Source organism: Gymnoscopelus braueri, assembly GCF_963280865.1.
Source record: "Gymnoscopelus braueri genome assembly, chromosome: 24".
In the NCBI taxonomy this organism is placed as follows: Eukaryota; Metazoa; Chordata; class Actinopteri; order Myctophiformes; family Myctophidae; genus Gymnoscopelus; species Gymnoscopelus braueri.
Genome location: NC_137626.1, coordinates 5,022,107 through 5,038,590, shown reverse-complemented (window position 1 = coordinate 5,038,590; position 16,484 = coordinate 5,022,107). Strand labels below are relative to the sequence as shown.

The 16,484-nt window shown below is 40.2% G+C and overlaps 1 protein-coding gene across 1 annotated transcript in view; it reads right to left on the bottom strand.

Annotated features, from left to right (window-relative positions):
* Nucleotides 1–968, bottom strand: part of LOC308080359 (NLR family CARD domain-containing protein 3-like) — a 31,205-nt gene extending 30,237 nt beyond the window's left edge. The window contains exon 1 of the mRNA XM_080422183.1: nucleotides 884–968. The gene's annotated coding sequence lies outside the window, so the exon portion shown is untranslated. The remainder of the gene's footprint in view (nucleotides 1–883) is intronic.
* Between the last annotated feature and the right edge of the window lie 15,516 nt (nucleotides 969–16,484).

Sequence of the window (16,484 nt, the reverse complement as noted above, 5' to 3'; positions counted from 1 at the left end):
GCCAAGGCACCAAGGAAGGCAGAACTGCCAGTCAAAGCAACGACTGGCCAATCACAGCGCGTCCTCACCAGACATGCTTGCAGAGACTCTTGGGTAATGAAGTCAAAGACGTTGGCTGCCATGTTATTTGTGTCCAAAGTGGCCACTGACACCCAAAACTACATAGTGCTGCTTTGAGTCATTAAGTATTAAAGGAACAGCCACAGCTGTATAGACTACTGTACACTGACAGGCACAGTCACACACTTCTCAAAGGAGAACAAACCCATGTTGGTATTATATCTGTTTATCTGTCAGCCTCTACAATCACATCATCCTGTACTAATACAATCCACGACCTGTATTGTAAGTCCTGCAGTTATTTAAAATATTATTAGTTGTACCAGCAGACAATAATCTACAGGACTCCCGCTACTGAGACACACAACTCCACAACACAGCTTATGTTTTCTATTAAACACCATGCAAGACTAGAGCCTTGTGTTGACCTTATGTATTGATCATACTTTCATAGAGTTGTGTTATGCAATGCATAAGTAGTTAAAGGGATACTTCACTTTAGGGCCGGGGACACATTTAAAAAAAATATTAAAAATAAATGAAAAAAGTTATGGAAAATTCATGGCCCCCTCACGCATTAGAGTGTCCTACTAATGTGTGAGGGGGCCATGAATTTTCCATAACTTTTTTCATTTATTTTTAATATTTTTTTTAAATGTGTCCCCGGCCCGAAAGTGAAGTATCCCTTTAAGTATTTAAAAAAATAAAATCCATACAGTCATCGTATTATGCAATGTGACTATACGAAGCAGAATAAACTTGTAAACTATTCCCTTCTGGGAAGGTGAATTCACATCAAGTTTAAATCAAAGAGACATTTTACCTTCATCTGCAGATGAGACGCTGAAAGAAAAGACGTTGCTTCTTCACATCCATCGATGTCGAGTGTCTGAGTTCATCTGAGGGAGTTCTCTCTTCCTCAAAACTCAACTACAAAAACATATGTGAGACTGTGACGTCAATCTGGTCTACCCTGAATCTAAGTGTCACGTTACATTTCCTTGTTGAGACAAGGATTATGTATTGTTGTCAAAAGCACAACAGTCTTCAACATGCATACCTATACAGTGCAATATGGATGTTCCACATGTGTAAAGTGGTATTTATGGTTAATGAATGTCATTGTCACACACACACACACACACATACACACACACACACACACACACACACACACACACACACACACACACACACACACACACACACACACACACACACACACACACACACACACACACACACACACACACACACACACACACACACACACACACACACACACACTTCGGCCACTGAGGAATTCAGTGGCAGCCTCTGATAAAACTCCATCTTGTATTGTTTTCTCACTCAGAGTTGTGTTATAATTCAACACTGCTTTTATGTTTGTCTACAGCTGGCCTCCAGTGTAGATAAGGTCAGGTCTTTGAATGTGGTTGTGGTTGTATGAGGATATTTGACCCTCTAACGATTAACAAATGAAATTAAGACAAATGCCTTCTAAATCAGTAGTTCTCACACTTTCAAGATTGTTCTAAAATGATCAAAAATAGCAGATGTATATCTGCTATTTTTGAATAGCCAACGCAAAAATCTAAAATGACACAGATGCTTTCCCGGTTTTAATGGGTTAATTAGCATGCATTTATGACACCGACAGATGTAAAAACATATCATGAACCTTCTTAATTAATAATAAGGGACCAGTCGAAATTTACAGAGGGGGGTCCCTGGAGGAAAATAGGGGAGGGTCATGCCTTTCTAATTTTAGTCCAAGGGAGGGTCAGCCAATTCTACTTTGAATCCAAGGGAGGGTCATGCAATTTTGAATTGATAAAATAGTCAGTTTTTTATATACCTTTTTAGTACAGCAAAACAGTGGTCAACAGTGGGGAAAAAGAGTGGGAGTGAAACCCGTTTTTATTTAGAACTTAATATATATTTACATTAACTTAAATAGACTTTAACGCGTGTGTGCGGGCAGGGGTGATGGCCTCCATAAGAAGAATTTGAGGGCGGAACACACACGTGTTGCATGATGAACTACATGTAAAAACGTCAGAGGCTTGACATGTTTGACATTTCAAATCTGTTTCAATATGCAAATAAATCGATCTGTATTGTTAGAAGGGTACATTCCAGATCATTTAAGGAGTGCTGCATACTGTACATCCCTAGGTATGTGCAAAACCGGTTTATAATTTCATGGTACAGAAAGTACATGACGTGAATATGCGTGCAAAATGCACATGCAACGGCCACGTGAATGGCAATGACGTGCAGTACAGCACGTTAAGTTACATTTCTTTAATAAGACTTTCAGAGGTCCTCTCTCTCTCTCTCTCTCTCGCTCTCTATTCCAGGAGATAATAAAACACCTTTCTATCTACTCAGATAACACCCAATACAAATTCATTAATATTAATATATAATAGTTTTGTTTTAAATGTTCTAGCCTTGATGACCATGCAGTCTTATGCAAACGTTAAAATGTAATTTAGATAGCATTTTATTTAGACAGATGCCAGGTCATTGTTGACCTGGCATCCTAAGTGTGTGTATAGTTTCAATGTACATACTTTTTTTTATTTTTTATATCATTATAATGTTTAGACTGATGATAGGTTATTGGTTTATCTATGATCCTAGATTACTGAGTTTATCTTGCTTACTGTAAATCCCGTCTGCTAAATGCCAAAATTGTAAATTGTAATTTGGCTTTTGTAATTTACACGGTGTCCTAGTTATTTGTGTTTGTGAAATAGCCTTATTTATTATTAAATAATAGGCTATGGGGGGCGGGGGCACCAGGTAAAATGCTGCCTATATAGGCATCAAATTCCTCAGGGCCAGCTCTGACTACTGTTACCAAATACTCAACTTTCTTCAATCTGAACAGGATTCAATGGGTTTCCCACATCGAAGTTGAGAACACTATCCATTCTGCTACCACTACAGATACTACACTGTGCATTTAGCAAGACTGACTACAGTAATGTGGAAAGCAAAACATCGGACGGGGATGATGGGGAGGGTTAGGGGTGTCAAGATACACTAATTTCATGATACAATACATGATGTTGGGCATATGATATCGATATGATACATTATTAATGTTCTTTTCTCATGTATCATCAACATTGGCCATCATCTTTAGTTTAAACTAACTTTATAAAGCACTTTAAAAAACAATTACAAAGTGCTTTGTACACACAAATAAATACATTTGTGCAAGCTTAAGGGAGAAGTGAAGTTCTCACTAACTATAAACCCATTGTTTCAGAGGACAGATAGACTAATATAACAAATATAATATAATATAACAATGCATGACTATAAATTCCACAAACCTCATATTCTTGTCATCTGGACTTTACCAACCAAGTGCAGCCTAGTTATTTCCAACAGCTCAAAAAAATCTATAATACCAGATACAGTATAATACCATGTAAACCATCTTAGATTAGATGTAGGCCTATTTGAGAGTGCAGAGGCATAATTGCTTTGATTAACGAGCGTAAACGAGCATCATCTGACCCACAACACCTCCTCTCAGCAGTGCTTTAAACTGAAAGTGACTGGAGTCTGTTTCTCCAAAATACCTTGAATATGATGGAAGACATGATTAATAATTACTGTGATTATGATAAGCTTTACATTTCATATCATACACCATACAGTAAGAACTCCTATAACTTTCATAGGCAAAAAAAAAAAGGAAAGTGTTTTAATAACAAAAAAATATTACGATACAGTATGACATCATGACAATACCTATCGTCACATTTTAAAACCATGATAGGCTATATCGTGGGACAATATATCGTGACACTCCTAGGCGGGGAGGGTTCATCTTTTTTTTTTAATCACTTGGGGAGGGTCATTGATTTATTTTTTTTGTCAAAGGGAGGGTCATGCCATTTTAGATCAGGGCACATACATTTTCTCCAGGGGTACCCTTCTTTAAAAATCTACCTGTCCCTAACAATGTATATAGTAGGGTTTAAGCGGTTAACATAATAGTAGTACAGTATTTTGAACTATGCTCTTAGAATAATTAGTAAAGGCCTACATACTGTATCAACGACTGTATTATTTAAATAATAATGTACATTATTATGAACTGTTTCCTAAAAATAATTGTATGCATACTGTATAATAAACTGTGTTCTTAACATAATCATGTACATAGACTACATACAGAAACCCAGGTGTTTGAGTTCATCTGAGGTTGCATTTTCAACTAGACAAACATCTGTGACGTCAAACTGGTCCAACCTGAAGCTACGTGTCAGCTTACATTTAGTTGTTGAGACATTTATCTTTACATGGTTCTGTATTGTTGTCAAAAACACAACAGTCTCCAACATGCAAATACACACTGCAATGTATGTTCCACATGTATAATACAAGTGGTATGTATGGTTCATGAATGTCAGTCAAAGCCTCTTCCATTGCAGTCTGACCTGCAGTGTATCAGCATGTGTTTTACTGCAGCCAGACATCACAAGTCTGATCATGTCAGGAATGAATCCAAACGAACAAAACAACCGTTGCTGACAAATTCTTCAACACAACCAAATGCACCCCCTCCTCTCAGCCACACACACATACTGTATGTGCTTTTTATATTATACCCACATTGATAGACAAGACAGCATCAAACATCTGAATGACAATGATATCATAATGTTATCACTTATTAATTATTATTAATTATTAAGTTAGGTAGTTAATTTGTCACTAACAGTGAATCAGTGATGATGGGTAAACAATTGCATCACAGAGGACACCTGTTAACTTCATCATGTCTACAGGACAGCCTGCTGACCATTCACAATATTTTTATATATACTCCCAACTGTTCCCTACTTTGACCTTGACCTTTTTGACCCAAAAGTCAAATACCTCTCTGGGTCTTGTTGTGTTCATGTAATAATGACCATAAAAGCAAAGCTGGATGTTTCATACTGCCTCTATACCTTCATGTTCATTTGTTGTTGTTACATCTGTGTAACTTATGAAGCTCACATTAACACAGAGGTGTACAGACATGTAAACGTGGCTGTCTTTGTCTCCTGTGCTGCATGGGTGTGGTATGGTTGCCATGGCAATGTGAGTCTGCAGGCATACTCTTGTGTTCGCACGGCACACACACACTTGCCAGACAAGTTTCATAAAACTCTGCTCATCCGCTGATATTAAACTCTCTCTCTCTCTCTCTCTCTCTCTCTCTCTCTCTCTCTCTCTCTCCCTCACACACACACACACACACACACACACACACACACACACACACACACACACACACACACACACACACACACACACACACACACACACACACACACACACACACACACACACACACACACACATGGAGCACAGAGTATACTGTATGAGTTATAAACAGAGGGAGATATGACAGGATTCAGAATCAAAAGAGACAGAGCATGCATGTCGTCTCTGTCCTGAGGAAACCTCATATTATGTCCAAAACTGTTACTTTTCAGGAGTCAAATTCAGAAATAGCAAAAGTAGCAGATCTACAAGCTCAAAAGGCATCGCTTTGAGCTTGTTTGATCAAGTAGGGCATTAATTTATGAAAAAACACATGCCCGACAGCAACGATGTGTTTCCAAGGTAAAGAAGCAGCTTCACACACTGACACTGTAGCTTCCTTTGAGAAAGTGATTTAGGTAAATGTAGTAGTTTGTAAACCCAGACAAAAACATCCATTCATATCGTCACACCATACAGTATGTGTCGTACCTACAGTACCTTCCACTGCTTCTACCTGTATGAGTGATAATAAACCTCTCTTGATTCTCTTGATTCTTCATATGAAGGCAGAGGTGCTGTGTGAATGAACAACACAGGAAAGACCCTGGCAGCATATCAATGTAATTCCTGATCCCCTTCACCTAGTCTAACTGGACTAGTTTACTAATGCCCACCATGATTACACACACACACACACACACACACACACACACACACACACACACACACACACACACACACACACACACACACACACACACACACACACACACACACACACACACACGCACGCATGCATGCACACACACACACGCGCGCGCACACACACACACACACACACACACACACACACACACACACACACACACACACACACACACACACACACGTGACCATTTGTTATAGTATAGTTTGTTACTTTTGATTCAGTTATGCTCTGTTTTCAATTCATTTAATTGCATTTCATTTTCTTTTTTCCCTTCTTTTTTAGGTATTAAAAGGTCTTAAAAGTCGTTAAATTGTCACTTTACTGTCATCTGGGGACCCTCCCAAAATCATGTGGGGACCCATCTGGGGGTCCCGACCCACAGGTTGAGAACCACTGTCGGAGACCAGTCACTGACACTCTGCTGTGGAGGAGCATGGAGGAAGAGAAGGAGTAGATCAGACATTAAGAGGAGAAGTGTCAGCAGGAGACACATGTGACCCCTGCAGTAGGCTGAACCAGGTCACTGGGACAACAGAATAGACCAACAGGTGTGTGCTTACTGGACCAAAAATGGAACCTTAATCCCGCCACAATAAAAGCTCAGACTTCTCTGCCTCTGAATAGCAGTGTAAACTGCAGAAGAGCTACTCCTCAAAATGTAATTTCAAATTAAAACAGCAACAAATACAGTATGTGTCCACAGTGTCTGCCATCCGTCGTCTAGCAACTTTTGTTTTTCTTGCAATGGGAGTGAAGAGAGGCGTGCTCTTGGATCTATAGTTGGCAAGCTCATCTATGAAAGGCTCTTGAAAGACTAGTTGTATGAAATAAATAACAGAGCTTTTTCTTTTTAGAAACAACGTAATTGATAAAAAATATAATACAAATCTCTGTAATAATGTGGAGTGACAATCTTCTGCGGTTTCATAGAATGATTATTTTTGTTCTTTCAACTCTCATGCATCTTGGTATTTATCTATTCCAAATATTTTTGTATTGCTGTATATTATGTACAGTTTTCCTGGAGCTGGTGGTGGGGTTATTGGCTCTGTCAACACAATGGTATTTAACTGTTGCTGCACGCTGAATCCTTCCTACAAAACTGCAAGTGTCAACATGCTCTGGAGTAAGAAGTGTGCAATTGGAGAGTAAAGAATTGGTGTGTGTGTGTGTGTGTGTGTGTGTGTGTGTGTGTGTGTGTGTGTGTGCGTGCGTGCGTGCGTGCGTGCGTGCGTGCGTGCGTGCGTGCGTGCGTGCGTGCGTGCGTGCGTGCGTGCGTGCGTGCGTGCGTGCGTGCGTGCGTGCGTGCGTGCGTGCGTGCGTGCGTGCGTGCGTGCGTGCGTGCGTACACACTGCAATAGGTATGGATGTTCCATTATGTATAAAATGATACAAGTGGTACAGTATGTATGGTTCATGAATGTCAGTCCAAGCCTCTTCCATTGCAGTCTGACCTGCAGTGTATCAGCATGTGTTTTACTGCAGCCAGACATCACAAGTCTGATCATGTCAGGAATGAATCCAAACGAACAAAACAACCGTTGCTGACAAATTCTTCAACACAACCAAATGCACCCCCTCCTCTCAGCCACACGCACACTGTATGTGCTCTTTATACCCACATTGATAGACAAGACAGCATCAAACATCTGAATGACAATGATATCATAATGTTATCACTTATGAATGATTATTAGGTTAGGTAGTTCATTTGTCACTAACAGTGAATCAGTGATGATGGGAAAAAAACTGCATCACAGAGGACACCATGTTAACTTCATCATGTCTTCAGGACAGCCTGCTGACCATTCACTATAAATACACTACCATCTGTTCCCTACTTTGACCTGGACCTTTTTGACCCAACAATCAATCATCTCTCTAGGTCTTTTGTTGTGTTCATGTAATAATGACCAGAAAAGCAAAGCTGGATGTTTCATACTTCCTCTATACCTCCATGTTCATTTGTTATTGTTAATTGTTTATTGTTCTGTGTAACTTCTGCTCACAGTAACACAGAGGTGTACAGAGACATGTAAACTTGTCTCTCTCTGTCTCCTGTGCTGGGTGTGGTATGGTTGCCATGGCAATGTGAGCCCGCAGGCATGCTCATGTGTTCGCACGGCACACACACACTTGCCAGACAAGTTTCATACAAGTCTGCTCATCCGTTGCTATTAAACTCTCTCTCTCTCTCTCTCTCTCTCTCTCTCTCTCTCTCTCTCTCTCTCTCTCTCTCTCTCTCTCTCTCTCTCTCTCTCTCTCTCTCTCTCTCTCTCTCTCTCTCAAGCTCTCTCGCTCTGTTGCTCTCTCCTTCTCTCTCTCTTACAAACACTCACTCTCACACACACACACACACACACACACACACACACACACACACACACACACACACACACACACACACACACACACACACACACACACACACACACACACACACACACACACACAGATCCATTCTGATTGCCATAAAAGTTGGCTAATTTGCATATGGAGCACAGAGAGGGTGTATTATGTATACAGTATACTGTATGAGTTATAAACAGAGGGAGATATGACAGGATTCAGAATCAAAAGAGACAGAGCATGCATGTTGTCTCTGTTGGGTCGAAACCTTATATTATGTCCAAAACTGTTACTTTTCAGGATTATAATTCAAAACAAGTAGCAGATCTACAAGCTCAAAAGGCATCTACAAGCTCAAATGGCATCGCTTTGAGCTTGTAGATCTGCTACTTTTGTGTGACTCTGTAGTGTGATCAAGTATGGCATTCATTTATCATTTATGAAAAAAACACAAACAAATACAATATGGAGATAAGAGGTTCTATGCCTGACAGCAACGATGTGTTTCCAAGGTAAAGAAGCAGCTTCACATCACTGACACTGTAGCTCCCTTTGAGACACTGCATTTAGTAGTTAGTTTGTGAACCCAAACAAAAACATCCATTCATATCGTCACACGTCAAACCATGCTCAGGTTGGCTGGTTTGAATGTGAAGCCAACCAATCACACGTCACAGCATACAGTACGTGTCATACCTACAGTATCTTCCACTGCTTCTACCTGTATGAGTGAGTGATAATAAACCTCTCTTGATTATCTTGATTCCTGATCTGAAGGGAGAGGTGTCGTGTGAATGAACAAAGGAAGGCCTGGCAGCGTGTCAAACGTTCCAGGTGAGGTGTGTTAGGTGTAGGCTACTAGGCAAACACAACACAAAAGACATACAATGAATTTTCCATCATGTGGAATGTACTGTATTTGTCTCATCAGCGATAACTATGCATGGTGGCGATGGTGAAGAAAGGGAACTTGGAAAGACACTCGTATGACAAACCACACATCATTTGACCTGAAAAATAAATAGGGAACTGAAATCTCAGCCATATAAATGTTTATTTGTACCGTATGATACTGGGTCAAGTGCTGCCATCAGTATTATGTCTTATCAGCAACAACTGCACAGTGATGGTTTGGTTAAGTTTAGTTTATTTGCACATTGTATATAAAAAGGAAACAATACATGTAAAAAAAAAGGCAAGTTATTGTGCATTAAAGGAAGAAATCAGGCTTATTTGGAATCCTTTCCGTAATAGAAAAGATCATTTAATTACATACATAAAAGTTCAATAAGAACAAAAGAATCAAAGCTTACAAAGGTAAAAACACAAAAAAAACACAAAAGCTTGCAGACACTTTCGGACAAACCTCAAATCATGTGACTACATTTTTCCAGCTGACAGTGAACTGAGAATAAGAAAGAAGGAACTGAAATCTCAACCATGTGTCTCGTACATGTGACTGGATCAAGTTGCCTTTAATCATCCATATTAAACTATTGACATATTTGGCGTTAGCATTATTTGAATTAGCTGCCGATAATAAAATGTAAAAGCAGTGGAGATTTTGTTAATGTCTGGTGAATGTAGAAATGTAGAAAGTCTACCCAGCTCGTGCCCCGTATAGCTCTTTGCCATCTTGACTCTCACATGAGAGAGAGAGAGTTGTGAGTGTGTGTGAGAGAGAGCGAGGGTCATGTGTGTGAGGGTATGCTGTATGTATGTGTGCAAAAACACCATGTTAATTATGTATACTTGAAGTGTGCTGTAAACACTGTGACAATTTCATTTATTTTGCAAACTGAACCAGGGGTAGGGCCCGATAAGCATTATGCTTCTCCCTGTCCCACTTTTCGGCATCTTGGACACTTTATTATGTCAAATGGACTTGTAATAAATGTAATAAATATACCTGCATTTTCTTCTGTTGCGTTTAGTTTGCGTAATTTGCATAATTAGCTAAATATCGGCCAAAAACTCAAAATCGCTATCATTTAGCTTCTAATTAACTTAGAAAGGTAATTCAAGAGTCTAATTTATTACTATGGTGCAGTCGTGCAATCTCTCCTCATTAGCATCATTTGCATAAAGGATGCAAAAATACGGTACAAATCAGGAAAAACACCATGACCTTAAATGACCTATAGTCAGCTAGATGAGCTCTCCTGCTGACCAGGCAGAGTCACTGTTCTTGTCCTCCTACAGAGATGTGAACATCAGTGAGTTGAAACTAACCTCACTCTCTCACTTCCTGTTTAGCGTTCAGACTGCACTTCCTCTTCTCTATACATACTGTAAGAGGAAGCAGCTTCTCTTCTTCACCCGCGCACACACACACACACACACACACACACACACACACACACACACACACACACACACACACACACACACACACACACACACACACACACACACACACACACACACACACACACACACACACACGTCTCTCACACACACACACACACACACACACACACACACACACACACACACACACACACACACACACACACACACACACACACACACACACACACACACACACACACACACACACACACACACACACACACACACACACTGTGATGTGACAATAAACCTGATTCTGATTCTGATTCAGTATAAGGCACAAAGACATGATAAATAAAGCACACAACACCACTTCGCTCTAAAAGGAGATATTAAAGCATGCAGGCACAACAGTTAACTAACCCCCAATGACAAGCCTGCACCCGTGACTGTAGGACTATCACTATGGTCCAACCGGACTAGAACTGGCAAGACAGAAGCCTAATTTAACTAAGCTCTCTTTAGTCACACAACTTGTACAACAATAAATCTTAACAAAGTAAACTAATCAAGGAAAATATAAGGACAAAAACAGCAGAGGCACAGAGCTCCTCCTCAAATGAATAGAGCCACACTTGGGCCATAAGAGGCCACGTCGTCATCAGCACTGTGGACCAGCAGCACACCACCGAACCCACAGGAACACAGCAGCTCTGCATGCAGACTCACATGAGGCTATAGACCAGGGGTCAGCGACCTTTGTGACATGAAGTGCCATGTTTTTATACATTTGAGTCAGTGTGCCATGTCAACTTTACGTTTAATTATAACACCACATACAAATAAAAACATTCCAACAGATTGTGATTGTCCATATACTGTACATAACCTTTATTCTTCTTTAGAATTATTTTCTTTCACTGATGACCTGAATGACCATTAGACTTTGGGGGGCAATAAGTTACTCCACCTATCTCCCAGACCTCCGCCGTCAGAGTTCAGAGTTTGAAATAATACTAAATCCTCTCTCACACACTTATGCCAGTCTACCAGTGATCACCCTCCCCTGTGCCAATGTTGGCACCCCGTGCCTTAGGTTGCCTATCCTTGCTATAGATAAATCCACAGAGCGCTGCCCTGTAGTTGCGCAATCATTATTGCAGTGTCAGACACCTATCTATACCTGCCGTGTGCATTCTGCTCACTTGACCTGCTATTTTACCTAAACTAAATGCTAAATGCTCTGGCAGACACAAAGTGTCACTGACTTGCATCAAGTTATAGCACTTAAGTTCACATTGGAAGTGTGAAATAGTCTATTACATTTGGATGTACCAAAATGATTAATTAATAATTCCAACGCATCATAGTCTACCGACGACGGCCAACTTAAATGATGAGGGATGTACCACACACGCACACGCACACACACACACACACACACACACACACACACACACACACACACACACACACACACACACACACACACACACACACACACACACACACACACACACACACACACACACACACACAGCCCCCTTCCCTCTGAGCCTTGCAGTCTTATTTTACAATTAGAATCATTTGAATATAAAATGGATTCTGCATTTTAGGCAAGCTGTATATGTCTTCTGCAATAAAAAGTAAATATCATCAAAAGCAGCAGTTTGTATTCTCTGGTCGTGTTGGCCTATATCACAAAGTAATTAACTATCAAAAGTAGCTGGCAGCTTAATAGACTGAAGTATCAGAGGCAGCCTCAGAGCCTCTATTAGTTTGACAGACACTGCACACACTGACACATGAAAGATTGCCATTTCAGTGCCAGCATAATTTCTTTCCTTTTTTCGTATTTTATTTTCCCTATTTTTTTCCATTTTGTCCATGTCCTCTGTTTATGGCTCTAACAGCTGCTGTCAAACGCACCACCTTCTGTAGAACTCGCAAAGCCTGGGAGTGGCTACTTCCATACAATACGGTGATCAGCATGCTCTGGGTGGATTTTCTGTGACACCAAGGTGGCACAGGCGCTGTCTCGCCTACCTTGCCACAGAGCTTAATCTCTCCACTGGTTCCCATCGATGTAGGACCCCTGCCGTTTCTTGCATGAGTTCACGATCATCTCCTTAGCTTTTCTGATGTATTAAGAAGAGGAATGTATATATATTTCTTTATTTTTATTACAGCACTGCGGTTAGTTATGTCACCTCCTCTAGGGAGGCCCTCTCCTCATCGGTTGAGATCATTCCCACTACCACTGTGTCGTCAGCAAACTTGAAAGCGGTGTTGGAGCTTTTTCTAGAAACACAGTCATGGGTGACAGCAGCGGGCTCCGTACACATCCCTGGGGGGCTCTGGTGCTGAGGGTGAGGGTGTTAGAGAGGTGTGAATGTCTCACCCTGTCTAACTGTGGTCTGGCAGTTAGGAAGTCAACTATCCAAGCACATACACATCGTCACACCCAAGTCATCCAGTTTGATAGCCATCCTGGTGGTGGTGGGGACTGCAGTGTTGAAAGCTATAGTCCAGGGTCAGCAACCTTTTTGACATGAAGTGCCATGTTTTCATTGTCTTGATAGTCAGTGTGCCATATCATGCGTTTAATTATGACTCCACATCAAAATAAAATATTCCCAACAGACAACCTTTATTTATTTTTGAAATATTTTCTTTCACATCAGGATGTAATGATCATTAGACTCATACCAGACTCCCTCCCCAGTCAGAGTTCAGAGTTTGAATCAATGTAGAATTATGTGCAGGATGTAATTTGCATACAGATGTGAGGGGACCTCATTTAATTGACAACATTTTTACAATTATTTAAAAAGAAAAATCCTCTCTCTCTCACTTATGCCAGGGTGCCAGTGATCACCCTCCCCTGTGCCAATGTTGGTACCCGTGCCTAAGGTTGCCTACTCCTGCTGTAGTCTATGAATAGCATAGTAGGCCTACTGCATGTCCCCTCCTGGCTGTTGTCTAGGTGGGAGAGGGTGGGATGCAGTAACTGAAAGATGGCTTATTTGACTGAGGTATCCAAAGAGCATAGAGTAGCCTTCATTTCTGACTGGCCAGTCATCGCAAGATTGTCAATTAGTGACAGCCAGTCAACACCTGAAAGTGTTTATACCCTTGTCCCTGTCCGCCTGTGTCGAACTGCGAACTGACTTCAGTGCGTTCCATGAAACTTTAGGCTCCAGCTTGACTCTGTGCTTAGAACCTCTCCTTGTTCAATATACTCCTTGTGTAGAGACGGAGAGGAAAGGGCAATTTTTTTTAAGGTCAAAGTTACGTTTAGATTTCGGGTGAACATTGTAAAAAAAAAAATCACCATGTGGAAACTAATGATAAACAAGACTTACATGTAGAATAACTGAAGATATTAAGCACAAATTCTGGTACATCCTATCATTAAATATATGTGTGCAGTGTAACAACAATGGATACATGAATGAACATATATACAGTAATCTATCAGCAATTAATCTATGAAGGAATATTAGAGTCTTTGAGTCTTGAGTTGAGTCTATCAACAGTGGCTGTATTAAAGGAGGAGTTCACCCAAAAAAATACTTCTTTTCTATCAATTGCACACCCCGTGAAGCCTTGAATTCATGGATTTATTTTTGTTTTTGTGGCATTCCTGAGCCAATAATTTGATGACCGGATGTATTTCCGGTAGGAGACGCAAATAATCTACTTTGTGTCTCCTACCGGATACATTACCGCTAGGAGACGGGAATCAAATTATTAGTTTAGGAATGCGACAAAAACAAAACGAAATCCATGGATTCAAGGCTTCATGCGGTGTGCAATTGATAGAAAATAATTATTTTTTGGGTGAACTACTCCTTTAATGAGGACCCATGAGAAATGCTACTTGCATACTACCATAGTACATGCATTTTTGACAGCGCCATGGTCCATGTGAAGAACTAAGAATTAGGCTATACGTATACGGTATAACCGCCTATACTGCATTGATCTGCAGACAGGGGACGGAGTCTTAGTGGACCCCTCCTTTTTTCCTTCTACACCTAAATATCTTTACTTTTGTGTTAATGTAGTGCACATCATTTGTTCACTACATTTTGAGGTGCATTCTGGGTAGTTGACTATAATGGTAAAGGATTTATTTATTTATAATTAAGATGTACAGGCCCCCACCGGAAACAAGACCGCAAGAACTTTTTTGGACGTACCTTTTAGACAAAGTGTTTGACTGTACTTGTGCTGTTTTTACATTTCTGCCCAATACAATATTCAATCAATCAATCAATCAATCAATCAATCAATCAATCAATCAATCAATCAATCAATCAATAAAACAAACACGCTCCTCAACATCTCCATGTGCATGCAGGGATTGGGCCTCAAAAGAGGAACATAAACTTTATATTGCAGACCTAATTTAAATGATTCAAATTCAAATGATTTGAAACACATGGTCTTGCTTTGTCCACTAGAGGGCGGCGTTGCTTTTAAACCCGCAGTCGTTTCAAAGGAAGACGAGTTGAAAGCATTGTTTTTGTTGTTTAACTTGGTTCCAAAACGTTTTTTAGCTCCAGACCCAGTAGAGAAATTAGATGTCTGCCCAGGACCCAAACTAGTGAAAATAGCAGATCTACAAGCTCACAATTACACTATGAATCGAGTACAAAGGAACAAGCCTATATGGCTTTCTTGGATGTTTTATCCTATTAGCTGACCTTGTTTTGAACTGTACTTTTCATGTGCTTTGTTCTGCAAACTTTTGATAAAGTATTCAATCAATCAAAACCAATGGGTAGCTTCACACAGCCTTGTGAGCTTGTAGATCTGCTATTTTCACCACTTCTTAAAAGTGTTTTCTTTTTTTTTTCTTTTTTTTTTTTTCTTTTGAAAAAATAGATTTTATGTATTTTTTTCTGAAAATGACAATTCTTTCTTTGTTTTTAAATAATAATGAAAATAATATGAGAGACATATAAAAAAGGGGAAACCGTGGTTTAACTGATGAACTCCAGAAACAAGATGATTTTCATGACACTATGAAAACATAGCAGCTTCTTGAAGAAACAAGTACAGTTTACAACAATTAAAAATGATTAATTTATCTATATTATAGACCAGTGGTTCTCAACCAGTGGTCCTTGAGGGGGTTCCAGGGGGTCCCCAGCCAAATTAATAGTTATTAACCAAATTGAACCTTGTCTGTAACTCTGAGAGTGTACAAATGGAACCAAATGGACCCTAACGGGTCCATTTGGTTCCATTTGTACACTCTCAGAGTTAAATGAACACTGATGATGATGATGATACTACAGTACAGTGTAGATTGGGATGTCCTAGCGAGACATGACAGAATGGGTTTCTTTTGGTGCCGGCCTGCGCGCGCATACTGGTTCTTATCATCAGTGTGACGTCGTCTGTTAAGGGGGTCTATTTGACTATATGAGAGTGTGGGTCCATTTGGTTACATAATTATGTTGTCTGAGTTGCATTGACTCACAGTTGCTACATTGCTGTAATTTCTTTGTGTTGTTATTTTATTATGTCAAATGTATTAACTTGTAAAAGCCTAAAAGAGGATTTTGAACCGCGTATTCAGAGCCTGGACTATGTGCCGCATGTATGCGAAAACGGTGTGTGTGTGTGTGTGTGTGTGTGTGTGTGTGTGTGTGTGTGTGTGTGTGTGGTAACCGTAAGCCTCGCCCCAAAACACGCTCGCCCCCATGTTTTTCGCGGACCGCCCGCCTCCAGCCGTTCTTGTATTCTTGTATTTGTTTTACTGAGGTCAAGGTTAGTT